Source organism: Carcharodon carcharias, chromosome 1, assembly GCF_017639515.1.
Source record: "Carcharodon carcharias isolate sCarCar2 chromosome 1, sCarCar2.pri, whole genome shotgun sequence".
NCBI classification, from domain to species: Eukaryota; Metazoa; Chordata; class Chondrichthyes; order Lamniformes; family Lamnidae; genus Carcharodon; species Carcharodon carcharias.
The window spans coordinates 106,345,615-106,372,241 of NC_054467.1; the positions used below are offsets into that span (position 1 = coordinate 106,345,615).

At 45.7% G+C, this 26,627-nt stretch overlaps 1 long non-coding RNA gene across 2 annotated transcripts in view; it reads left to right on the top strand.

The window, feature by feature from the left end:
- The window catches only part of LOC121282744, a 91,327-nt gene extending 67,214 nt beyond the window's left edge, over positions 1-24,113 (top strand). Inside the window, exons 2-3 of one of the 2 annotated variants that reach the window (XR_005944133.1) lie at positions 6,741-6,874; positions 23,586-24,113. This is a non-coding gene — a long non-coding RNA (uncharacterized LOC121282744). Of the gene's footprint in view, positions 1-6,740; positions 6,875-12,953; positions 13,166-23,585 lie in introns of those variants that run through there. The other variant, XR_005944135.1, reaches the window with a different exon arrangement.
- The last annotated feature ends 2,514 nt before the right edge of the window (positions 24,114-26,627 follow it).

Sequence of the window (26,627 nt, forward strand, 5' to 3'; positions counted from 1 at the left end):
ATCAAAAACTTACTGTACCAAAAGGGTCAGTGCTGGGACCTCACCTATTTACAATATATATTAATTACTTAGATGAAGGGACAGAGATTAACATATCTAAGTTTGCTGATGATACAAAGCTAGGTGGTAAGGTAAGCTTTGGAAAGGACACAGAGAGGCTGCAAAGAGAAGTTGACAGGTTAAGCGAGTGGGCAACAAGATGGCAGATGGATTATAATGTAGGGAAATGTGAAGTTATTCACTTTGGTCGAAAGAATGGAAAAGCAGACTATTTTTTTAAATATGAGAAACTTGTGTAAGTGTTGATGTTCAAAAAAACTTGGGTGTGCTTGAAGAAGGAACACAAAAAGTTAACTTACAGGCACAGCAAGCAATTAGGAAGGCAAATGGCATGTTGGCCTTTATTGCAAGGAGATTGGAGTATAGGAATAGAAAAGTCTTGCTAGATTTGTACAGGGTTTTGGTGAGATAACATCTGGAATACTGAGTGCAATTTTGATCTCCATATTTAAGAAGAGATATACATGCATTGGAGGTGGTACATTGGAGGGGGTTGTCCTATGATGGGAAGCGGAGCAAATTGGGTCAATTTTCTCCAGAGCTTAGAAGAATGAGAGGTGATCTCACTGAAATGTATGAGATTTTGAAGGGGCTTGTAGAGCAGATGCTGAGAGATTGTTTCTGCTGGCTGGAGAATCTAAAACACGGATGTACAGTCTTAGGATAAGGGGCCGATCATTTAGAACTGAGATGAAGGGAAATTACTTCATTCAAAGGGTTGTGAATCTTTGGAATTCGCTGTCCCAGACGGTTGTGGATGCTCCATCATTGAATACATTTAAGACTGGGATAGACAGATTTTTGGTCTCTCAGAGGATTAATGGGTTTGGAGAGTGGGCAGGGAAATGGAGGTGAAGCCCAAGATCAGCCATGATCATACTGAATGGTGGAGCAGGCTCAATGAGCTATATGCTCCTATTTCTTTCACGCCATTTGTCTTCCTAATTGCTTGCTCTACCTGTATGTTAACTTTCTGTGTTCCTTCTACGAGCAGACCCAAGTCCTTTTTAAAAAAACATTCAGCTCTTCTTCTCTTTTGACCAAAGTATTCTTGGGCAAAATTTTTACCCGGGAGGGCGGGCACGCGCCCGACTCAATCGAGCATGAAATGTCGCATGTTGACGTCGAGCAAGCGGCCGTGTGCAGGAATCAGGAGCACACCCGCCGACAATTAAAAGGCCTGTTAAGGTAATTAAAGTCTCAGTTAACTGACATTTTTACGCTGCATAATCATCAGTAAGTATCTCCACTTCTGGTCTGATGATGGAAGGAAGCTCTTTGATGAAGCAGCTGAAGATGGTTGGACCTAAGACGCTACCCAGAGGAACACCTACAACGAAGTTCTCTGGCTGAGATGATTGACCCCCAACAACCACAATCACCTTCCTTTGTGCTGGTATGACTCCAACTTGTGGAGAGTTTTCCCGAATTCAATTTTAAAATTGACTTCAATTTTACCAGGGCCCCTTGATGCTACACTTAGTCAAATGCTGCCTTGATGTCAAGGGCACTCTCACTTCATCTCTGGGATCCATCTGTTTCGTCCATGTTTGGACCAAGGCTGTAATGAGGTCTGGAGCCGAGTGGCCCTGGCAGAGCCCAAACTGATCAAGGTGAACAGGTGTTTGCTGAGCAAGTGCCACTTGATTGTATTGTCGACGACACCATCCATCACTTTGCTGATGATTGAGAATAAACTGATAGGGCAGTAATTGTTCGGATTGGATTTAACCTGTTTTTGTAGACAGGGCATGATACCTGGGCAACTTTTCACATGATTATATAGATGCCTGCATTGCATCTGTACTGGAACAGCTTGGCTAGGGGCATGGCTAGTTCTGAAGCACAAGTCTTCCGTGCTACAGTCAGGATTTTGTCATTGCCCTGAGCCTTTGCCTTATCCATTGAGCTCAGCTGTTTTTTGATATCACATGGACTGAATCGAATTGGCTAAAGACTAGCATCCATGTTGGGGCCCTCCAGAGGAGGCCAAGATGGACCATCCACTTGGCACATCTGGCTGAAGATTGTTGCAAATACTTTAGCCTTGTCTTTTGCACTGATTCTGCCATCATTGAGGATGGGGATGTTTGTGAAGCTTCCTCCTCCCTTTGGTTGTTTAATTGTCCACAACCATGCATTGACAGGACTGCAGAACTTTGATCTGATCAGTTAGTGTGGAATCGCTTAGGTCTGTCTATCGCATGCTGCTTCTGCAATATAGCATAAAAGCAGTCCTGTGTTGCAGCTGCATCAGGTTGGTGGCTCATTTTTAGGTATTCCTTGTCTAGCTCTTGACACACTCTCCTACACTCATTGAACCAGGATTGGCCTCTTGGCTTAATGATAATGGTGTAGTGCTGGATATGCTGAGCCATGAGGTTACAGATTGTGATAGAAAAAACTTCTGCTGCTCATGGATGCCCAGTTTTGAGCTGCAAGACCTGTTTTGAATTGATCCCATTTAGCATGGTGCAATGGAGGGTGGTTTCAGTGTGAAGTTTGGTCTTCATCTTCACAAGGACTTTGGGGGGCCACTCCTACCAGTATAGGCATGAATATATGCATGTGTGACAGCAGAGTCGTGAGGATGAACTCAAGTAATTTTGCCATCATGTTCGTTCTCTTACCACCTGCTACTCTGGTTAGACCATATCCATGGTATTGTGTACAGTACTGGGCATTATACCTTAGAAAGGATATATTGGCCCTGAAAGGAGTATAGAGCAGATTCTTTAGAATGTTACCAGGGCTCTAGGGGCTAAATTATGAGGAGAGATTACGTAAACTAGGCTTATATATCCTAGAACATTGAAGGTTAAAGAATGATTTGGTTGAGAGTTTTAGGAGTTTGGAAGGAAATGATGGGGTAATTAGACAGGAACATTTTCTGCTGGTGGAGGAGTCTAGGAAAGGAGACATAAACTTAAAATCAGAGACAGGCTATTCAGGAGGGTAGTTATAAAACCTTTCTTCATATAAATGCCGGAACCTCACACTATGCGGTGGGGTGATGGCGGTGTAAGCAGGAGTATATGGCGTGCCCACTCCCACCCATTCCCATGGCCCCATTGTGATTTCGTGCCCCACGAAATGGAACCCCTCTCTCCTGCACCACTCCTTTAGCCATGTGTTTACTTCCCTTATTTTCACGTCCCTATGCCAATTTGCACGTGGTTCGGGTAGTAATCCGGAGATTATAACCCTTGAGGACCTGTTCGTTAATTTAGTTCCTAGTTCCTGATAATCCCCAAACAGGTCCTCTTTCCTAGTCTTACCTATGTTATTTGTCCCAACGTGGACCACAACAACTGCATCCTCCCCCTCCCTCTCCAATATCCTTTCAAGCCAGTCAGAGATGTCCCTCACCCTGGCACCGGGCAGGCAACATACCATGCGGAACTCTCGATCTTGCTTACAAAGGATGCTATCAATTCCCCTAATTATAGAAACCCCTACAACTACCACTTGTCTTTTTGCTCCCCGCTCTTGAATGGCCTCCTGTGCCACCAGAACACAAAATAGGACAGGGTGTTTGGAAAGGGCTAGGAATCTAATTTCAAGCACATCGGATAAAGGAACAACAATGAGAAGGGGGACATACGACTGAAGGTGTTGTATCTGAATGCACGCAGTATATGAAATAAGGTAAATGAGCTTGTGGTGCAGATTGAAATTGGCAGATATGATGTGGTGTGCATCACGGAGACATGGCTGCAAGGGGATCAGGACTGGGAGCTAAATATCCAAGGATATACATCCTTTCGAAAAGATAGGGAGGTTGGCAGAGGTGGTGGGGTTGCTTTGTTAGTAAGAAATTAAATTAAATTAATAGAAAGAAACGATGTAGGGTCAGATGATGTCAAATCAGTGTGGGTAGAGTTGAGGAACCACAAAGGTAAAAAAACATAATGGGAGTTATGTACAGGCCTCTGAACAGTAGTCAGGATGTGGGGCACAAGATACACCAGGAGATAGAAAAGTTGTATAAGAAAGGCAAGGTTACAGTGATCATAGGGATTTCAATAGGTAGGTAGACTGGGAAAATCAGGTTGGTAGTGGATCCCAAGAAAAGGAATTTGTGGAATGTCTATGAGATGGCTTTTTGGAGCAGCTTATGGTGGAGCCCACTAGGGAACAGGCACTTCTAGGTTTAGTGATGTGTAATGAGGCAGGTTTGATAAGGGAGCTTAAGGTGAAGGAACCCTTAGGAGGAAGTGACCATAATATGATAGAATTTAGCCTGCAATTTGAGAGGAAAAAGCTGTAATCAGATGCAACGGTATTACAGTTGAATAAAGGCAACTACAGAGGCATGAGGGAGGAGCTAGCCAGAATTGACTAGGAGATGAACCTAGCAGGAAAGACAGTGGAACAGCAATGGCAGGAGTTTCTGGGAGTAATTTGGAGACACAGCAAAAATTCATCCCTAGGAAGAAGAAACATACTAAAGGGAGGACGAGGCAACCATGGCTGACAAGGGAAGTCAGGGACAGCGTAAAAGCTAAAGAGAAAGCATACAATGTGGTGAAGAGCAGTGGGAAGCCAGGGGATCGGGAAGCCTACAAAGACCAACAGAGGACAACTAAAAAAGAAATAAGGAGGGAGAAGATTAAATATGAGGGGAAACTAGCCAATAATATAAAAGAAGATTGCAAGAGTTTTTGAGATATATAAAGGGTAAGAGAGAGGCAAAAGTGCACATTGGGCGGCTGGAAAATTACACCAGAGAAGTGTTAGTGGCGGAGGAACTGAATAGGTACTTTGCATCAATCTTCACGATGGAAGACATGAGTAACATCCCCAAAGTTCAAGAGAGTCGGGGGGGCAGAAGTGAGTATGGTGGCCATTACCAAGGAGAAGGTGCTAGGAAAACTGAAAGGTCTGAAGGTGAATAAATCAACTGGACCAGATGGATTACACCCCAAAGTTCTGAAGGAGATAGCTGAAGAGATAGTGGAGGCATTAGTGGTGATCTTTCAGGAATCACTAGAGTCAGGGATGGGCCCAGAGGACTGGAAAATCGCTAATGTAATCCCCCTGTTTAAGAAGGGAGTGAAGCAAATGACTGGAAATTACAGGCTGATTAGCCTGACCTCGGTCATTGGTAAGATTTTAGAGTCCATTATTAAGGATGAGATTTCAGAATACTTGGAAGTGCATGGTAAAATAAGGCAAAATCAGTATGGTTTCATCAAGGGGAGGTCATGCCTGACAAATCTGTTAGAATTCTTTGAGGAGGTAATGAGCAGGTTAGACAAAGGAGAGCCAATGGATGTTATCTACTTGGACTTCCAGTAGGCCTTTGACAAGGTGCCACACAGGAGGCTGCTCAGTAAGATAAGAGCCCATGGTGTTAGAGGCAAGGTACTAGCATGGAAAGAAGATTGGGTCCCTGACAGGAGATAGAGAGTGGGGATAAGGGGGTCCTCCTCAGGGTGGCGGCCGGTGATTAGTGGAGTTCCACAGGGGTCAGTGTTGGGACCACAACTTTTCACTTTACACATTAATGATCTAGATGAAGGAACTGAGGGCATTCTGGCTAAGTTTGCAGATGATACAAAGATAGGTGGAGGGACAGGTAGTATTGAGGAGATGGGGAGACTGCAGAAGGATTTGGACAGGTTAGGAGAACGGGCAAAGAAGTGGCAGATGGAATACAACGTGCGGAAGTGTGAGGTCATGCACTTTGGTAGGAAGAATAGAGGCATAGACTATTTTATAAATGGGGAGAGAATTCAGAAATCTGGAGTGCAAAGGGACTTGGGAGTCCTAGTCCAGGATTCTCTTAAGGTTAACTTGCAGGTTGAGTCGGTGTTTAGGAAGGCAAATGCAATGTTGGCATTTATTTCAAGAGAAATAGAATATAAAAACAGGGAATATAAAAGCTCAGGCTTTATAAGGCTCTGGTCAGACCACATTTAGAATATTGTGAGCAATTTTGGGCCCCGTATCTCAGGAAAGATGTGCTGGCCTTGGAGAGGGTCCAGAGAAGGTTCACGAGAACGATCCCAGGAATGAAAGGCTTAACATATGAGGAACGTTTGAGGACTCTGGGTCTATACTCGATTGAGTTTAGAAGGATGAGGGGGTGGGGGGGGGATCTGATTGAACCTTACAGAATAGTAAAGGCCTGGATAGAGTGGACATGGGAAGATGTTCCATTAGTAGGAGAGACTAGGACCCGAGGGCACAGCCTCAGAGTAAAGGGAAGAACTTTTAGAACAGAGATGAGGAGAAGCTTCTTTAGCCAGAGAGTGATGAATCTTTGGAATTCATTGCCACAGAAGGCTGTGGAGGCCAGGTCATTGAGTGTATTTAAGACTGAGATAGATAGGTTCTTGATTGGTAAGGAGATCAAAGGTTACAGGGAGAAGGTGGTTGAGAAACTTATCAGCCATGATTGAATGGAGGAGCAGACTCGATGGCCTGAATGGCCTAATTTCTGCTCCTATGTCTTACATCCGACAGATTCTTTCTAGGCACTGTATTGGGGGGTGGGTGGTGAGGAAATGTGACTGGGACTGGGGAAGGATGGTTATGTGAGTGTCATTGGTTTGATATGCACACCTCTGTGATGTGTGTGATTTGTGGAGGGTGTTTGTCTGAGGTGCAGTGATCTTGGCTCAGTCCTCATCTGCACTGTTGAGTGGTGCTCATAATTGTGCTTTCTTCAACAGGTCAGTCATCAGCCCCAGCAGCTACCAGCCCCAAGGGACAAGCGTTGAGCTCTGAGGGAGAAGAGGGGACCTCAGAGGGTGCGCCATCCTGTCCTTGCTCTGCTTCTTTCATCTGTTCAGATACTTACACCTTGGTGGGTATGTGTGTGTTGGCTAGACTGACAACAGCAACTGTTTTTTTCCTTAATTCTGTCATGAGATATGGGCATCACTGGCAAGGCCAACATTTGTTGTCCATCCCTAATTGCCTTTGAACAAGTGGTTTACTAGACTATTTCAGTGGGCAGCTCAGAGTCAACTACATTGCTGCGCATCTGGAGTCACATGTACACGTGTTCAGGTAAGGACCACAGAATTCCTTCCTACAGGACATTAGTGAGCCAGATGGGTTTTTACAAGAATCAATTATCATTGTCATGATTACCATTACAGAAACTAGCTTTATATTCCGGATTTATTAATTGAATTTGAATTTACCAGCTGTCATGGTGGGATTTGAACTCGTCAGGGCCCCGGGTTACAAGTCCAGTTACATTACCATTACGCCACCATCTCCCCCTTTCAGCACTGGACCAGCTGTCGGAAGCTGTGACATTCCCGGCCTTTGCTTCTTGGAGGAGTGTGGGAGTGCAGCTCAATGCTTAGCTCCAGGCAGATGACAAGCCACTGTCAGTGAGGCAGCAGATGAAGGATGTTCAATGGGAGGTACATGAAGCTCTGGCAGTGGTTCCAGAGGGTATACACGCTCTGGCAAGGATAGTGGAGGAATCCATCCTGGTCATGAGAGCTGCTATCACCCTCTCATCTGTACGTGTGGCTTCCTCCATCGAGAGATTAGTAACTCTCATGGAGAGCCAGAACCATTAGCACATTCAGGGTATGCTGGCGTATATATGCAGACCTGCAAGCCACTGCATTATCAGTAAGCTCAAGCAGGCTGCAATGCAAGTGTGGGGATGAGGTGCCTAGAGTGTCCAGAAGGTCCTCGTCCTTCTCAGGTAAGCAAAGATCTCGCGACAGCAGCTGTCTGCATCTGCGGGCTTCTCTCATGCGCTCCTGATAGTGAAGCAACTCCTCCACTCTCTGCCAGTGACACCAGCACCTCAGGGTGCCGTGATGACAGAGGAGACTTCTGCCACTGGGCAGGATTTGCTTACAATACCAGGGTCCTCGCTGTCTCAGGTCAGAGGATGCCTGCCAAGGTCATCCAGCACAATAGCGCATCAAGGCGAGCAGTCAGCCTCCAGCATGGCTGGCAGTGAAAGGGGAGCACGACAGTGCAGGACAAGTAAGCAAATAAAGAAATCACAGTAGATACACATGGGCATCACATGTGCTCATTCAATGTGTTAGGCTGAGTATTAAGTTGTTCTGATGCACACTATTAAATGATTGTCCCCTATTATGATGGTGTCACCTTTGTGAGGGGGCTTATGGCTACATGATAGTGATAACAGCAGCAAGCCCATGGCCGCTTTTGATGGGTGTCAGATGCTCTCTCGAAGAGGAACATGTTGGATGCAGGCCTTTAGAATGCTGGCAGCATATTCCAGTGTTTCCCAAACTATTTTCCAAAGTCACCCCATTTTAACACTTGAAAATTAAAGTGACCCCACATGACAGCAAAAACAAACTGCAACAGAGTAACATTCAGTATACAACTATTAAAGTTTGCATTTATAGATCAACATATAATAATACATCATATAAATATTAAAGTCTTTTTTATAGTACTTGGTTCAAATGTTATTATTTTATGTACTCATGTAGGTTTCAGCCAAACTCTCCATATTCTCCAGTGACAGAAGACTCAGTGAAGCCCCTCTTCCTCACCCCCGGCTCCCCCACACATAGTAATCAGCCCCTCTCCGTTCTCCTCCCCACATACAATAATCAGCCCCTCTCCCCTCCCTCAGACACACAGTAATCAGCCCAAGTTCCCTTTGATTCCTCTGCATCAGCCTGCCCTGTAGTGGGCCCTCCATGGCTGCAGCCCCTCTTCAATATGACTCCATTCAGGTGAAACCTTCAGCGGCTTCCCTTCAAAAGTATGCTCGAAGTTAACTAAGTACAATTCTCTCACCTCTCATGCAGTCTCAATTGCAGCCTCCAACTGCTCATTGTGAGACTCTCATCGGCCCTTAGAATCCTGTCTTTGTGCTGCTGGGTCAACCCTGCTGTGTTTTCCTATCTACCATGCAGCCCATGCGACCAACATAAAATTGCTCATAGAGAGAAAAATCAGAGGATGTTGTATTGGCAATTTATTTGCCTCAAATATCATTTAATTGACCTTTATCTGAAAGCAGGCGGGCTTCTGAGCTTGTGCCCCACTTGCCTTCCGTATTATTGCAGTCGGGCGTCAAAGCATCAGGGAGCAGACCTGACGTCATGATGCCCGTTTTCTGCAGGAGCTGGAGCAATGGTAAGCATAAAATTCTGCCCAAAATGTGGAAGAAATGTGGAACTGTCTCCCACAAAAATCTGCAGCTGCTAAGTGAATTAATAATTTTGTCTGAGATTGAAGGATTTTTGTTCATCATGGTTGTTAAGGGGTATGGAGCCAACATGGAGGTATGGAGTTAGGATACAAATCAGCCAGGATCTCATCGAATGGCGAAACCAGTTTGAGAGGCTGAATGGCCAATTCCTTGTTCCATCCTGGTATTTCACCCGAGTGGACCTTGTCTATGGGCCAGATTTTCCTGAAGGAGACAGGAAGCAGGATTTGGGACCGTTCTTGATTCTGCAAACCCGTCTCTGTTAATAAGGCCCCCGCCCACCATGTCTTTGTTCCAGGAGGCAGGGGCAGAATGGCATTGGGCTCACTGCCTCTGAAGGCAGGCCCGAGGTGGCAATGGATGATGCTGGATTTTTTTTTATCCATTTATGGCATATGGGCTTCACTGGCTGGGTCAGCATTTATTGCCCATCCCTAGTTGCCCTTGAAAAGGTGGTGGTGAGCTGCCTTCTTGAACTGCTGCACTCCATGTGCTGTGGGTACACCCACAGTGCTGTTAGGAAGGGAGTTCCAGGATTTTGACCCAGCGACAGTGAAGAAACGGCGATATACTTCCAAGTCAGGATGGTGAGTGATTTGGAGGGGAACTTCCAGGTGGTGGTGTTCCCATCTATCTGCTGCCCTTGCCCTTCTAGATGGTAGTGGTCATGGGTTTGGATGGTGCTGTCTAAGGAGCCTTGGTGAATTCCTGCTTTGCGTCTTGTTGATGGTACACACTGCTGCTACTGTGTGTTGGTGGTGGAGGGAGTGAATGTTTGTGGATGTGATGCGAGGTGAGTTACTCATCACAGGATTCCTAGCCTCTGGCCTGCTCTTGCAGCCGCAATATTTATATGGCTAGTCCAGTTCAGCTTCTGGTGAATCGTGACCCCCAGGAAGTTGATAATGGGGGATTCAGTGATAGTAATGCCATTGAACGTCAAGGGGCGATGGTTAGATTTTCTCTTGTTGGAGATGGTCATTGCCTGGCACTTGTGTGGCGCGAATGTTACTGCCACTTGTCAGCCTAAGCCTGGATATTGTCCAGGTCTTGCTGCATTTCGGCATGTACTGCTTCAGTATCTGAGGATTTGCAAATGATGCTGAACATCGTGCAATCATCAGTGAACATACCTACTTCTGACCTTATGATGGAAGGAAGGTCATTGATGAGGCAGCTGAAGATGGTTGGGCCTAGGACACTAACCTGAGGAACGCCTGCAGTGATGTCCTGGAGTTGAGATGACTGACCTCCAACAACCATAACCATCTTCCTTTGTGCTAGGTAAGACTCGAACCAGCAGACAGTTTTCCCCCGATTCCCACTGACTCCAGTTATGCCCGGGCTCCTGAAGTCACACTCTGTCAGGTGCGGCCTTGATGTCAAGGGCAGTCACTCTCACCTCATTTGGTTATTTTTGTCTGCATTGATTTTGTACCAATCCCATTTATCTCCAGTGCCTTCTTATATTCTCCTTTAAGTAATTAACCGGCAGGCTAGAAGCCCACCTCCCTTTACTGGGGCATCGTCCCAGCTGTAATCTTGATTGTTAGACCCTATAGCCCTCATTTAGAAAACTAGAACAAAAAATAAACAGTATTTGGACTGGATATTGGACACAGAAGAAACTTTTCTATTGAGGCTTTGGCATCATTTACTATTATGTATTGAAACAAAACAGGTTGAACTTTTGCTGACAGATCTCAGTGCTCAGTACAAGCTGTCAGATAATAAATATGATGGTATACACTGTAACTATTTGTCACCTTTAGAGAATCCCATCTGTTGTGTTTCCTTCTATCCCCCAAACACAAACTCACCAGTCACTCAGATAAATCTAATAAACTATATTGTGAGATCTTTATTTGAAGATGACAATAATATATATATGTTGCTGGAGAGCTCTTACTAGTACGTCTTGCTTGGTCAACTAACACATTCCAACTCTGTCACGTGACAGATGACATCATAACCTGTCTGGTGATGTTTACAGATTATGGGTGTACCCAGTTAGAGACATACTAAAACACCATCCTGTGTATTTAATCTCATAAATAATCCAACACATAAAATTATTTTTGTTAAATTTGTATTAATATTTAGTTGAAGACAGTATACAATTCCTTGCCAAGTGCACTTGCTCTAAGGACCAAGGAAAACAATGATTTGTTCTCAGGGCATTTGGAGAACCCAGTCAATTTGTGAGGCCTATCATAATGAACAATAAACCAATGACATTTTTAGCACAGAAACAGGTCGTTTTGTTCTTCATATCTGTATTGGTTTTGTACCAATCCCATTTATCTCCAGTGCCCTTTTGTATTCTTCTTTAAGTAATTAATCAGTGTGTTTAAGTGCTGTAATTTATTTAGCATCAATCACTACTTGTGACATTCCCCATTCCAAATGCATGCAATTTTATTTTAATTGCTATTTAAACTGATCTAGGGTTTGTGGTCACTTGTCTTTAATTTATCAGACGATGAAAATAATCTATCTAATGTTTAGATTACATTATTAATATCTTACATAACCCTCACCATATTCCTTTAATTTAATATTGTACCCTGTGATCTTTATGCAATTAAATTACTTGCATAAAAGGGTAAAACGGCAAGAAATAATTACCTCTATAAAACTGGATGTTTTTCAGAGCAATAATCAGGTCATTATCCTAGGGGTTTGTGCAAAGAAGTACATTTTTAAACCAAGAGTCCAGTAATGCATAGGACAGTACTCACAAGTAATTACATTGAATGAATAAACACTATGATAAAAAAGGATAGAGAAGAATTTGGCACCAGCATATTAATTGTTCATACAAGAACATCATGAATTGTAATTTGAAATAATGGGCGTGGACACAATGAGCCGAATGGCCTCCTTCTGTGCTGTAAATGTCTATGAATCTATGAAATATCTCAAAATGAAACTAAGTGCGGTAGCGGGCGGTTTCAACAATGCCCAGCTCGCTGTCCATAATAGCAGCAACTTGCGCTCGATTCTGCATTTGGAGCCTCATTCATTATGCAGGGGCGCATTTCAGTCCAGATCACCTGGTGCGTCAGGAGCTGATTCGTCCACTCACTGTCAGCTGCTGGGTTTGAAGGTCCGGGTAACATATTTATACACCAGTCCAACACACAATCTTAATCTCTCCAGCCTACCAGAGATGCCTGCAACCCATAAGAGAAAGGCCAAGAGCCTCGGGATGAAGTTTGCACCCCACTTCACCCACCAGGCATTCCAAGCCTTGATCAGAAGGCTGTAGGAACAATGGCATGTGCTGTACCCCACGGATGGCTGAAGCAGCCTCATCTCTCAGAACTGGGACACCATAGTGAAACAGGTCAGTGTGGCTGACACCCGTGTCCAAAGTGCCACCGAGTGCAGGAAGAGGATGAATGATCTCATCTGCTCTGCCAAGGTAAATCATCCATCAACACCCTCCAGTATAAAACTCTCATCATGGCATCATGCACTCAAACAGCTACTCTCTACAGGGGTCTCATGCAACCATTAGCGGAGGACACATATCAATATTCGTTCTCTCACCAAGATGTTCACATCACCACCATCCTATCTATCATGTTGCTCACACTCCATCCTCTGGCCCTTCTGGGGAGGGCTCACCACACACAGGGGACATGCATCTCATCCAACCTCTGCTCCATCCCTTCTCATTACATGCTTTTCTTTCTTCTTCATACAGGCCAAGCTGGTGCCCAATAGGTATGAGAGAGTGTAGACCAGGGAAAGGACGTTCAACATCCTCGCCCTCAGTGAATTCGAGGAAGCTGGAGCCAACCTGGCTGGAGATGACAGGGATCGCTCCTATGGGGAAGGGGAGATTGGCCTTTCCAACCAGCCTAGTATGGATCACAGCTCCATCACTTCAGTCGTAGTGGCAGAAGAAAAGACATGCATGGGAGGCGGAGATCCCTAGGCATGTTCACATCTTAGTCACAGCAGTAAACTGCCGACTGGGCACTTTACAGCCTTCCGGACTAAATATTGAATTCAACAACTTTAGATCTTGAACTCCCTCCTCCATCCCCACCCCCTTTCTGTTTCTTCCCCCTTCCTTTTGTTTTTTCCAATTATTTATATAGATTTTTCTTTTCCCACCTATTTCCATTATTTTTAAATCTATATCTTTTATGCCCTATTAGCCTTTCCACCCCACCCCTAATGGAGCTGTATCTTGAGTGTCCTGCCAACCATTCCTAATTAGCACATTCGTTTAGATAATATCACCACCTTCAACACCTCTTTGTTCTTCTGTCTGTGACATCTTTTGATTATCTGCTCCTATCAATGCTTGCTTGTCCATACAACCACACCACGTCCCCCAACCCCCACTTCTCTCCTCCCACCACACACCCGCCCCCCCCCCACCTTAAACCAGCTTATATTTCACCCCTCTCCTAATATTCACTCAGTTCTGTTGAAGGGTCATGAGGACTCAAAGTGTCAACTCTTTTCTTCTCTGCCGATGCTGCCAGACCTGCTGAGTTTTTCCAGGTAATTCTGTTTTTGTTTTAGTCACAGCAGTGTTGGCATCATTAGATGGTGGCAAAGCCTTCAAATCTTCTCTCTTATTGATTTTGTTCCTAAGTGGGCTCTCATTTCCTAGAGTGAGCTCACTTACAGGGCCCCATGGACCAAAGCCACAGATCATGGGCTGGTGATTCGTTAGGCGCATGAATGCAGGACTTATTTTCGCTGCAAGTGGGTGGATATCTCTGCCCACTTGGAAAGAAAATGTAAATGAGGGCTAGGAGAGACGTAGCCATATTCCTTCACATAACTTTATTCTTCCTGGAACTTGTCAGCGATTAACTTATCACAGGCATGTCTCCCACATCTTCCTTCCTCCATGGCATAATCGTGCTCATACTGACCCTCAGCAGCCTCCTGATGTCCCTGGGCCTCTGGATCTTCATCCTCTGATGAGCTCTCATTCTCCTCCACAAGAGGACTCAAAACGTCAACTCTTTTCTTCTCCGCCAATGCTGCCAGACCTGCTGAGTTTTTCCAGGTAATTCTGTTTTTGTTTTCCTCTGGCAAGGGTTCACCTCTTTGCATTGCCAGATTGTGAAGGGCGCAACACACTGCAATGATGCGGGGAACCCCTGTCGGGAGTGTATCGAAGTGAGCCTCCTGAGCAGTCCAAGCATCTGAAATGCATCTTCAGAAGTCCTATGATCTGCTCTATAAGGGAGCATGTGGAACTGTGAGCAGTGTTGTACCTCTCCTTGGAACAATTCTGAGGGTGACACACTGGTGTGATCAGCCAGCATTTCAGTGGGTACCCCTTATCCCCAAGCAGCCTTCCCTGCAGACATAATGGCCCCTCGAGAATCTCAGGCATCTAGGAGTGACTCAGGAGGTAGGAGTCATGGCAAGTCCCAGGCTACCATGCATAAACATGCATTATGTGCTTCCGGAGATCACATGTCAGTTGTACATTGATGGAATGATAGCCATTGTTGTTTATAAACATTAGGGTCTGCTGCCATGGAGCCCATTTAGCCACATGGGTGCATTCTATTGCATCCTGTACTCTTGGGAAGCCTGAGATGGTAACAAAGCAGGTGAATCTTACAGCCTGGCTATCTTCACCCAGGGCAAACCTGACATAATGATGGGCCTTCCTGTAAAGGGCATCTGTGACCTCCTTTGTGCATCGATTTGTTGCGGACTTAGAGATGCCACACAGGTCACCTGTTGAACCTTGGAAAGATCCAGAGGCCAAGAAATTGAGTGCAGCGGTCATCTTCAAAGCCATATGTGATGTATCAGATCTCAGGACAGGCACAGGCATGCATGCCATTGCCTCTCACTCATTTGTAGATAGGAGACTCTTGGATGATAAACCCTAGGTCTGGTGAATCACCCTGGTTATCTGGGTCTCTCCTCCTGACCCTCTTGTTCATGCTTGACCATGTCCCTCCTGCTGGAACTGCCTGTGGAGTTGCCTCCTGCTCTTTCGCCTCGTCCATGGTATTTGGATCCTGACAAAGGCAGCATTGAGCCCTGGATCCATATCTGTTTTTACCTTCTCTCTGAAAGGAAACATTGAAGACATTAATGATTCAAGGGGCAAGAAAGTGAAGCTCAGGGGATGATACATTTGGAGACTGTAAGGGTCCATAGCTTTTCCTGCCCTACTTGCTTGGTGGCTGATGCCACCTTGTCCCTGAGACACTAGCACACACATCAAGGTGACCAAGATGGCATTGCAGAAATGTAACATCTTGAGCCCTGCATGGGATGCTGAAGTTTAAATGAGATGATTGACCCAACCCAGCCCTGTGCTCCAATCTCTGATGTGGCACAGATTTGATGTGACTTCCATTCCACAGCCTTCGCTCCCTGTTGTCCCCCTCATGTTCACCCTTCCCCCTGACTGCCATTCCACAGCCTTCAATCCACAATGACTCCTTCATGTTCACCCTTCTCTCTCACTGGCATTCCACAGCCTTTCCTCCCCATTGCCCTCCTTGTGTTCATCAGCCCCACCCTCGCCTCCGGTTGAAGTGCTAGTCTCTGAAAGTGGGAGGCCTGCATGAGTACCGCAGCATAATGGTGTTCCTGGGGACAATGAAAGCAAAGAGAAGGAGCTGTCCAAGCCTACAGCCCCAACAGAGTGGCATTCATTGCAACAAGACCAGCGCAGCGCTATGGCAGATATGTTTCACTCACCTTGAAGTAACCAGCAAGCTGAGGTCCAGCTTGTGCAGTCACTCTTTTCAAAAGGGTTTGACACTGATGTAATTTCCCACTGGCAGGATGGAAGATTGGAAGGGGTGGCAAGATTCCGGTGAGCAGCTGTTTTAATGAGTATTCATGACATGCTAATGGAATTCGCGCAACCAGTTGGCGGGATAACCAAAATGCCATGAACACACCAACAGGAGAATTGTGACTTGTTTTCACGATGGCTGATTTCTGATTTTTTTACCTCGCTGGATTCTCTGCTCCCATTTGCCACAAAACCCCTCAGCAGGTGGAATGGGAGAATTACCCTCAATGATTCAAATCTCATCAAAATATACCTGTTATTGAACATGGGATCACCTCTAATTCACAATTATCACCTGTGTTTTCCTCTCATTATTCAATATGTTAACCTAATGTAGAAGTGTTTTTATTTGGTGTGAAAGTGACCAGCAATTGAAATTTGCTTATCTTACAAGTATACATTGAATTAATGCTGCATTAGTGCAGAATTAATTGATTGATTAGATAAATTACCTTCTGCCACATCTTCCAGTCTTCCAGTTTTATCACTACCAAGTTGATGAGGTCATCCCCAGACTGCTCTCAATATCATACCACTGAAATGTATCCATTAAATGCCTCATCACCTCTTCCTCACAAACCTTAAATGATTTCATCTACTCTTATGCAAATTTCAGCGTAAGGGTGATTGTTGAAATCCAAACATCTTGGGGGTTGTTTTCACCTTCATCACCAGATGGTAATCAGCAGTCAACACATTTATCAGACATTGGCCGTAGAGATTTGACTTAAACTAAAGGTTGGACCAATGCATTGGTCAAACATCGATATCATCCTAGCTATTTTTGCTTAAAACATCTCAAATGTTAAAAAATGTAATATAATTTTGATCTCTTTCTATGAAGAGGACCTTGTACCAGGATCAATCTGAGGGGACTTACTTTGATAGTTCAGTAGGTACATGAGCTATCTGTGTGATACTGGTTTATACAGACCAATAATGTACCAGGTTTAATTTCTGAATTCTGCAGACAAATATATTGAACCCAGACAATTAAAGCTTTTGTACTGAAAGCAATGTGAATATGTGCAGCAGTGTGCTGAAAGGTTATGCAGACTAAAGATTACACTGTAAGAAACACGTTACATGTCCTTGTCTGGCTTAATGTCTTGAAAGTTGTGGGGTGCTGGTCCAGTCCCCTTTGTTACTCATTTCTTAATTAATAAGAAGATTATTAACCAGGTTCTGCAATGGGCAGACAATTCATTCTGCCAAACTACTGCCCAGGTGGTGAAGTTCAGAAATAATTCCCCCTATAAAAAAAATTAGTCCTCAGAAGCCATTTGACAATTATTGAAGTTATAATTATGAGGTCAATCCTCAATTGTAGGGTTATTAAGAAATGCTACTTTTCTGCTATTTGGACAAGGTCCCATTTTTGTTTCAATATATTCAGGGGATACTATAGAGTATTGCTCATAAAGTTTTAATGTTTTCCACTACTTAGATTTCTCTAACTTTAACAAGAATAGTGTCCCACCCCACTCCTGCCTAAATAGCCAAAATGGTATAGCAACCTGAAGATATGAAAGATACTTTGGTCTTTTTATATAATTTCTAACTTTCAATACATTAAGCCAGACAAGGACATGTAACATGTTTCTTACAATGTAATCTTCAGTTTGCATAACCTTTCAGCACACTGCTGCACACATTCACATTGCTTTCAGTACAAAAGCTTTAATTGTTTGGGTTCAATATATTTGTCTGCAGAGTTCAGAAATTAAACCTGGTATATTACTGGTCTTTATAAATCAGTATCACACAGATAGTTCATGTACCTACTGAACTATCAAAGTAAGTCCCCTCTTATTGATCCTGGTACAAAGTCCCCTCCTCATTAAGAAATTAACATTGTATTATTAAATGTTCTAATGTTGAGAAGTTTTAAGCAAACATAACTAGGAAGATATCAATGTTTGATCAGTTCAGAGTTGAGAGATCTCAGGTCAGGTGGCAGTTGTGGTGCTGGTATTCCTGGATTTCTTGGATTTGGTTTTTCTAGCAACATTATAAACACAGGTGTGTAGAAAGAACAATTACAGCACAATTTTACACAGAAGGTGCGACAAGGAACTTCACTCAATGTAAGCAGAGTTCATAGAATTGGGACTGCAGTGTCATATCCTTAACTCCAACTAGTGTGACTGCAATGTCGTATCCTTAACTCCAACTAGAGCTTGAGTTTATTAAGACTCTGGGCGGAATCATCCTAGATTTGCACTAAGTGCGGAAGCGGGCGGGAAAAATGAAATTTTACCTGCCAGCTGCAATGGCAGCTTCTCATGCCGTATCGTCCCAAACCTGCCGCATTAATTATGCATTCCTGGGGAAAAACGCCGTTTCCATGGTGGGTGGGTTCTCATTCGCCTGCCATACCATCACATCACCCATTCCTCATGCTGTGTGCCAAATTTAAAGCATGCTCACCTTTCAATGTTGGCAGCCCAGGACTGCTGCACAGAAGACATGGCCCCGAAAGGCAAGAAGACTGCTGCCCCCCCCAGTTTAGTGATGCATCCCTCGAGCGCCTTTTGGATGCCCTGGAGGCCAGCTGTGATGTCCTTTACCCCTGCTCTGGCCGCAGGAGGGCCAGCAACATTACCATTCTGGCTTGGAAGGCAGTGGCAGCAGTGGTCAGTGCCAATGCCCTGCAAAAGAGGACAGCCACCCAGTGCCAAAAGAGGATGAATGATCTCCTCTGTTCTGCCAGGGTAAGTCACTCTTCTCATCACTCGCAACTCACACACTTACAAACCCATCACACATCCACAGGGATCTCACTCACTGCCAGTTCAAGGGACATCATCATTCACTCTCTCACGCAAACCTTCATCGTCTTCATTCTGTCCATGGCACCACTGACCACCCACACGTGCCAGGCATTCTTATCATCTGGCCTGGCCGGCGTCCTGCTTTTACTTTCTCCATTTCTATTCATTCAGGAGAAGCTGGCACAAAGCAAGAGGGAGAGGTCACAGGCTGGTGGAGGAATGCCTGAAATCGATGTCCTCATGGACTTTGAAAACAGAGCCATCCAGCTGGCTGGCGAGGATCTGGACTGTTCCTGTGCTGACAGTGAGGTTGGCGCTGCTCTACCAAGTGAGGATCCAGCAGTGCAACATCCATTAGACAACCATGCTGTGAGTGATGTTACAGGATGCTGCCATGTGCTAATTATCCCTCCTTGCTTTTGCAGACACATCTGGGAAACAGCTGAGGGGGTCCACAACCCAGGTCCTCAGCTCAAGCCCCGAAGAAACTTCTGAAGAGGAATCTGAAGACACCTACATTGAAGACCTGTCACAGCGCTCACCCACACCCTCCACTAGTGCCGAGACACATACCTTGGTGGGACCTAGCTTCAGAGTAGCCTTGGAATCACAATCTGGTGAGGACATCACACTGTCTGATCCAAAGCAGGCAGCGGCAGGGACTTCCCAGGTCTCCAGCACTTGGAGGGCTGCTAGAAGCTAGAAGTTTATGGGGAGAAGGTGGGAGAAGGGGGTTGAGAAACTTATCAGCCAGGATTGAATGCGGAACAGACTCGATGGGCCAAATGGCCTAATTTATGGTCCTTTGTCTTATGGTCTTATGGTCTAAGCCAGAAATCTGCTGAGTCCAAATCAGATGACCAGCCTCTGGACTCATACCTCAGTTGCTGGAACAGCAAAGGCAAGCTTGGGAATATCAGGAAGGGATGCCCGCTGCGCTCCTCAGATTGCAAGGCATGAGGGAGGAATCTATCTGCCTTCAGTCTGAGGTGACAGCGCCAGCATGCCAACGCACCGAGGTCAACACTGATAGGATGGCTGCCGCCATGGAGACCTTGGTCCAGGACATTGGTCTTGCTGTGTGGGATGAACTCCATTGCTGATGCCATAGTTGGCCTCCAACGGTGTCAACATGAGAGGGGTGTGAGGCAGCTCAATCTCACTCCAGCTGCCCCTTCTCCTCAAGGAGTCAGCCAATGCCCTCGAGCACCCATAGGGAGAAGGATCAGTAGGTGCACAGCCCAGGGCCATGGTGACTCTGGAAGTGCCTGGCCCATCTGAATCCCCTCTTCATGTTACCCCAACAGCTTCAGCTCCACAGGCTGAGGAGGGTGCCACCGCCACACAGCAGGCCAGGGCCCTACAGGTCTAGGCCCTCCAGAGGATGTATGCCAAGGTAATCACAGGCAGAGTGTAGCAGTGAGCAGGCTGCCTCCACCTCCACTGTGGATGTCCGGGGAGCACCGAGACATAGTGGCAGGGCTAGGAACATTAAGAAGAGGTAGTCATACAGCCTGGGCACAGGTATTAATCACTTGTACATACTGTTCACTATTTTAAATAAACTCCCAAGATTGTTTCCCTGCCTATGGCTTCATCACTTCTGATGAAAAGTGTTCGTGTCACTCAGGTGTGAAACCTTGGTTCTTGCACAAGATAAGGGCAGGTGTCTCAGTTCAAGGCCTCTTCCCTGTGCTTTGTGCAGCCTTCAGACCAAAGTGACTGCCCGGTCTCACACTCCCTGGACTCACTAGTGATGCCTGCATCTCGATGGTGCTTGTCATTGCTGCCAGAAAGTTGTGGGCAAGCGTCACAGACTACTGTCATTCTCTCTGTGTGCTCTCAGCACCTTTGGGGTGGGGCTGGACCCCATCTCTTCAGCATCTGTGACCAGTGACGCTGTGCTCCTGAGGGGTCAGGTGCTGAAGGCTGACAAAGGATCAGGCGCATTTAGATTCTCACAGCTGAGTCTCCAAGATATGACCCTGATCACAAAGCGCAAGAGAGTTGCCCTCAGCCTTTTGGATGCCGAGGAGGCTTGCTGTGATGACTCTAAACCAGCTCTGGCCGCAGGAGGGCTAGCAACATCACTATTCCGGCTTGGCAGGCGGTGGCAGCAGTGGTCAATGCCAATGCCCTGCAAAAGAGGACAGCCACTTTTTCAGTGCCGAAAAAGGATGAATGATCTCTCTGACAGGAGTCAGACGTTCACAGAGGTGATGTGAAGATCTATGGAGTGTCCTCATTGCACTGTCATCATCCTCCTGGAATCGAGCAATTAGTAGTGCCTCTGCTGCGCCTTCATGACAGGACCCTTATCACAGAGGGTATGTGTGCTGCCGTCAGCCAGAACGGAGTCAAACATTCACAGATGCAATATGAGGATCTATGGTGTCTCCTCACTGCATTTCATCATCATCCTCCACAAATCTAGCAGCTATGAGGGCCTCCCGAGGGCCTATCTCACCTGGCCATTGCGATGGCCTCATCACTTTCATCATCACCTTCGAGGACATCCTCATCCCCACCCCCATTAATGACTCCTCATCAGAGGAGACCTCCACCTCCTCCTCAGCCAGCTCCTCACACTGTTGTGGTGCCAGGTTATAAAGAGTGCAGAAGACAATGACGATGTGTGACTCTGTGGACTATATTGCCAGGCTCCACCAGACTGGTCCAGGCACCGGATCCTCATTCTCAGTATCCTGATGTTTGCTCCACCAAGTTACGAGTTGCAGCATGAGCCTCATTATAACTTCCCTCTGCTGCAGTCTGAAGCTGCCACACAGGTGTCATCAGCCACGTCCTCTGTAGGTAGCCGTTGTCCCCAAGGAGCCATCTCTGCAGCCTCTGTGGATCCTGGAAGATGTCAGGGATATATGTCAGTGAGAATGTCGGAGTCATGGACACTCCCTGGAAACCAAGCACAGACCTGCAGGATGTTTTTGTGGTGGTCACACATCAGTTGCACATTCAGTGAATGGAAGTCCTTGTAGTTGACATAGTTGACCGCCTGTTGCGATGGAGATCTGAGTGCCACATGAGTGCAGTTGCACATGTGGGAAATCTGAGTTTTGGACAAATCCAATCGTTCTTGCAACCTGGCTGTCCTGGTCCCGGGCGAAATGCCCTTGCGAAGATGGCAACCATGACCTCATGGATGCATTTGTGGGTGAAGGCTTGTGATATCCCACAGAGGTCACCTGTGGAACCCCGAAAGGAGCCACTGGCGCAAAAGTTGATCACTTTCATGGTCACTGGCAGTGGATGCCCTCCATGTCCCTGTGGCACCAAATCCTGCAGCAGGTGGTAGATGTGAGCGGTCTGTTCCCTAGACATGCGCAGTCTTTGGCAACACTGGTTTTCAGTCGTCTGCAAGAAAGAAAGGTGGGTCTAGCTAGGCGCTGACCAGCGACGGTTCATTGTGGCTCTTCAGCAATGAGTGCAGGTGCCCCAGCCGCCTCTTCTTCCTGAGGTTGCTGCTCCTCTCTCTGCCCAGCCAGATGCCTCAGTCAGTCTCTTCTCCATCGTCTCCAATCCATGTAAGCCATGATGCACACAGCTAGTTCACCAGGCTCCATGCTCTCCTGCAGGATAAAAGAGAGATATGTGTGGGTTAGCTTTGGTGCTCTAAGAACCTCTCTTGGTTAAGTCCGAAGGCCCCCTAACGCATCCCAGAGATTACTGGCCACCAATTGGAAGGCCGGAGTTTAGTGCGCTGCATGGCTGCCGAAACCCCACACACGTCCTGCCCCAGTCCTCCTGAATGACTGGCAGCAGCTTTGCCTACTGGAATGCATGCTGTGCCCTCAACTCAGATGCAGGCATTCTCCTAACCCACACTGCAAGGCTGCACTGTTAGCTTGAAACCAAGGGAGACTCTGATCCAAACTGGAATGATGACTTTGCAAGGGGCTGTAAGCGTCCTGTTAGCTTTTGAAAGGAGATTGTACAATGTGCACAGTCGTCCAACTGTTCTGCAGTCCACCAAATTGCTCATTAGTTTGCAGTTGGTGCTCCTGGGTGAGCACTTGGAGGCACTTTCATGCCTCTGCATTACTTGAGTGGGCAGATAAGCTAGAGGCCTGACTCCAAGTGTGTAAATGTAATTGCATCTGAACTGTCTCAGCTGTGGAGGAATGGTCACTTTATACAAGGTTTGCCTGATGTCTGGCTGCTTCCCTCCCCCACCTTCACCCCCCTCCCCACCCCCAACTTCCCTCCCCACCAACCCCGCGTATGCTTGTGCACTACCATCAACTGCAGGGCAACCTTTCCCCACACCACCCCCCAACTTGTCTCATCTGCAGGGAAGCCTTTTCCCCCCTCAGCCCCCAACCCGCCTCAGCCATAGGGCAGCCCTTGCCTCCCCACTAACTCAACTGCAGGCTAGCCCTTGCCCCCCACCAAATCACCTCAGCCACAGGCAGCCATTCCCCCCTACAACTCACCTCAATTGCAGGGCAGCCCTTGTCCCCCCCTTGTCCCCCCAGAAGTTGCCCTAACCGCAGTGCAACCCTTGTTGCCCCCAAATCCAACAGGTGATCCTGGCGAGTGCTGTGCAACCTTACTGTGCACTCACCTCCGAGTTCCCCTCAAAGTGCAGCCCACCAATTGCACACCTTATATATGCTTTTGTCAAACACATCAGCGTGCAATCATGCTGATGTGCTCGGACAATCCATGCGGACGGATGATTCTGGTGGGTTGGGCTCATAATGATCTGCAGATTTATTACAATGAAGTTCCAAATGTCCAACAGCAGGAAACTCGGCCCGCTATTGATGGACGGAGCAGACGACCACCAACTGGTTTCGCAACATCATGAAACTGAATTTTGGCATTCTCGCCATATTGACCGCTCACACTGCCGAATACGCTCGACACCAGCGGACATGGAAAGTTCCACCTTCTTCTGTGCGGGTAAATCACCTGGACATTTTACAAATAAGATCTTTTCCTAAAGTGTTGTTGAAGATATTCTCCTGAGGGTTGATTTTAATGTTTTCTATTTTAAAAACAAATAAGTGGGTTTGTTGTTATTGGGCTGCTTTATCGGTGATAAGAGTCTTAAAATAACATAAAACACACAAAAAGGTAATAACACTGTGCTGTGACAATCTCACCAAAACCCAGTCTGAATAATATCTGTGCGGAATCATTAAATTCCAAAATATTGCAAAAGGGGGATATTTTGCCCACTATTTTGTCTATGTTGGCTCTTTGCTGGAACAATGCTAAACTAATCACACTGCCCTGCTCTCTTACCATAACCTCGTATCATTCTCTGCTTCAAATATTTATCCAATCTTTCCTTAAATGGTGCAATGATCTCTCCCTCAATCTTGCACTGTGGAAAGCATTCTGTGCTCCAACAACCCTCTTGTGTAACATTCTCCTAAGCTCTCTCTTTAGTTTCTTGTATAATAATGTTAAACGAATGGCTGTTAAATACCGAAATGGTTTTTGCCTATATGCTCTATCAAAACCCTTCAACTTTTAAAAACTTCGATTAAATCTTCTGTAAAGCCTTACTCTGTTCTGGTGGAAGTAGTCCCAGCATTTCAAATCTCTCCTCAGAACTATAGTTTCCCATTCCTGGTATCATCCTGGTGGAATACATTGTGCATTCTCTAACCCTTAATGCCTTTTCTATAAAGGGTGTCCAAAAATGCAGTTAGTACTCTGAACTGTTTCTGAATCAAAGTTTTGTAGAAATGTCTCATCATTTCTTTACTTTTGTACACTATCCCCCTCTTTATAAAATTACAGTGGTGGGACAGACGTTACTAACAATCCAAACTGTTTCTCTAATCTAGTGGAAAATATAATTTACCACTGCCATTATATGTTCCTCTGAAGTCTGATGCCTGAACTTTGATCCCAGGTTTACATTTTTGCAATGATATTTATGCTTGAACTGGAAAACTGCAGCATGCTGAATTTTACTGAACTCAACGAAAGCAAAGGATGCACATGTAAAAAATGCCTTTTTTCATAGCAAACCAAATAAAATAGAAAATTCTGATCTGGTAGTCATTTTTTTCTAATGTAACAACATTACCACAGGCCTCACCTGGGATTATTTCTATGAGTAAATAACAACAGAGATTTTCGGTTTCCAACTGAATAATGTAAGCTGATATCAAAACAGATGTTTAAGAATACAAAACAAAAACAGAATTACCTGGAAAAACTCAGCAGGTCTGACAGCATCGGCGGAGAAGAAAAGAGTTGACGTTTCGAGTCCTCATGACCCTTCGACAGAACTAGGTGAATCCCAGGAAGGGTTGAAATATAAGCTGGTTTAAGGTGGTGGTGGTTTGGGGGGGGGGGGGGGGGGGTGGCGGGGGGTTGGGGGGGGGGGGGGGGGGAGAGAATTGGAGGGGAGTGGTGTGGTTGTAGGCAAAAGCAGTGATAGAAGCAGATCATCAAAAGATGTCACAGGTGGCAGAACAAAAGAACACATAAGTGTCGAAGTTGGTGATATTATCTAACCGAATGTGCTAATTAAGAATGGATGGTACGGCACTCAAGGTATAGCTCTAGTGGGGGTGGGGGGTGCATAAAAGATTTAAAAATATTTAAAAATAATGGAAATAGGAGGAAAAAAAAAATGATCTTTAAGAATATGTTGTCCAGTTTGTGATGCTTTGTGCACAGCTACACTGGATTATTGTACTCTGCATGTCAAGCCTGGTCACAGTCTGTCAAACTGGAAAGTTATGCAGAGAAGACACATACACAAGAAGGGATTTTTTTAAAGGGCCCAGAAGGGGGAAATGGGTGGTGCAGTGAGTTAGGTCATGAACTTCCATCATCCAGGGTGTAGGTTTGAATCCAGCCAGGGTGGAATGAAAATGTTCTCTCTGCTGGTGTTAATGCCCTACATGAAATAAGTTTGCATATTTTAGCCCAAAATGTTCTGGTCAGAAGTTGCACCATTGTGAGTGTGGAATCGTGGAACCTGGTCTGTCCTAGCAATGCCCCATCCCAAATCTTACAGTGCTGCTGTCCCACAAGAGGACCAAAATTCCAGAATGGCACTGTGCAAGCCCAACAAGGTCTGTCCAAAGGGGCTGAAAGTCCATTTATTTTTCTGGAGTTCAATGTTGGCTGCAAATGTCTCACAGATTGATTGAGATGTGGCCTTGAGGGCCCCAATTACAGTTATTGTATGGCAATAACAACCGCTTCGTTCAGAAGTACTTCCATTACCATTAGCCATAAATTAAGCAGAACTGGTGGCATATCTAGAATCTGCCAAGCCATCTCCAACTGAATCATTGCCAACAGAGTGGGCTAAATCACTAGAAGGTTGGAATTCCAGAACCAGGATAAAAGGAGAAAGAATGTTGGCAGAAAGTGACCTAAGGTTAGCCACCACCACCACCCACACCCGCACCACCCCACCATCCCCCCCACACCCCCAACCCCCCACCCACACCTACTTCGCAACTTCCCACCCACAACAGCCCCCCCTTACCCTCCCCAACCTCCCGAGCTATCTAGATAACACCACCAATATGCGTCACAATTGGTAGTTTTTAAATTCAATTTGTAGTGGGCACGGGGCCACAAAATAAACTGCACTTAATGTGTAGTGCAATGCTCTGTAGGGGAAGAAGCAGTTGTTAACAATCTTCTGGCATGTCAATCCAAGAGCTAGGGTAGGATTGAAAAAAAATAGAAGTAGGTACTTTTCTGAAGCAGGGACAGGGCAGAGGAAGGTTTGTTCTGTACTAACCTTGGATTGCTGTATACTGAAAGCAGATACCAGACAAAACATTAAGTATCACTAAAG